General features: G+C 46.3%; 1 non-coding gene across 1 annotated transcript; it reads left to right on the top strand.

Annotated features, from left to right (window-relative positions):
* Positions 1–967: 967 nt before the first annotated feature.
* Trnat-cgu (transfer RNA threonine (anticodon CGU)) lies at positions 968–1,039 on the top strand. The gene has a single exon. It is a non-coding gene; the product is annotated as a tRNA-Thr (tRNA).
* The last annotated feature ends 329 nt before the right edge of the window (positions 1,040–1,368 follow it).

Consider the following 1,368-nt stretch of genomic DNA (forward strand, 5'->3'; position numbering starts at 1 on the left):
ATTCTCCCCTACCGACCCGATGTCTCTGAAGCCACGCCCGTTTCCGAAGCGGCTGCTTATGCTGAAGAGTGTCGTCAACTGGCTCGCTCGTTTACCGCGCAAGACCAATGTCGCCAAAAATCTCGCCATGACGAATCTGCATCTAGCGCCCACTATTCCCCGGGAACGCTAGTTTGGCTCTGGGTCCCATCCACTACTCCCGGCCTTTCGACTAAGCTTCTCTCGAATTACCACGGTCCCTACCGAGTAGTAGAGCAAACATCTCCCGTCAACTACATCATCGAGCCGCTCGAGCCATCTTCCGACCACCGCTGCCGAGGGCGTGAAACAGTTCACGTCACTCGGCTGAAACCGTTCTACGACCCTCCTGTGCTGTCATTCCCCTAAGTCGCCAGGTTGGCTCCTTTCTGCGCGGGGAGTGATTGTACCGGAGCACATCGGCACCAGCTCTGTGCCAGCGAGTGTGTCGAAGAAGACGTTGACGATCGTGTGGTTCGCGCTAGGTCGGTTTTCAACGAGCCAGCTTGTTTAACCGCTTCATCTAGTCTACCTGCAAAATACTCTTGTTGCAATATATACATATATAGCCACTTTTCTATCCATTAATTCATGATTTCCTTAATTCACTTTGTAAGTACCAGTAATTTCCCCATGTTGTCCTTGGTGTCATTGTGTGTTGGCTTCTTCTTATATGATTTATCAAAATTGGGCCCCTCGGTTCCCTTTCTTCTTGTTCATTACATAACACGGGTCTCGAGTCCGACAACATTGATGCCTTCAGGTAACATGTGTGGGTTTATTGACCAGTTGCCTTCACCCAAAAAGTTTACGTACTCGTGACGCCTGCGGCAGAAAGGATGTTCCAGATCCGCCACCAAGGTTTGTGAGTGGTGGCGCTGGCTAACACACCCAGGGTTAATTACAGTGGTAAAACATAAATAGCCCAGATAGTGGAGGGGAAAATGGCGCCGCGGTAGCTCAATGGTAAGAGCACCGCACGCGTAATGCGAAGACGTGGGTTCGTTCCCCACCTGCGGCAAGTTGTATTTTCATCGATTTTCATTTTCCAATAATTTATGATTTTATTTCACTTAGTACAAGCAATTTTATGTTGTCCTTGATGTCATTGTTGCCTTCTTATAATATATAAAGGACGTCTCACGTATTTTGAGCCAAACTGTAAAAATATGCACATGCCACGCAGTTTGACATAACCAGGCAACGTTGTTTGCGTCGTTTGGAGATACTGAGATTATTTCTTGCACTCCGTCTTATTAGATAATTAGTCCTGATAATTAACCTACTTCTCAAATATTATAATAAGATAAAAAGTATCAATGAGAAAATTGTAGAACAACTTGAAAAACT

This window comes from Dermacentor silvarum, chromosome 9 (assembly GCF_013339745.2).
Source record: "Dermacentor silvarum isolate Dsil-2018 chromosome 9, BIME_Dsil_1.4, whole genome shotgun sequence".
Taxonomy (NCBI): Eukaryota; Metazoa; Arthropoda; class Arachnida; order Ixodida; family Ixodidae; genus Dermacentor; species Dermacentor silvarum.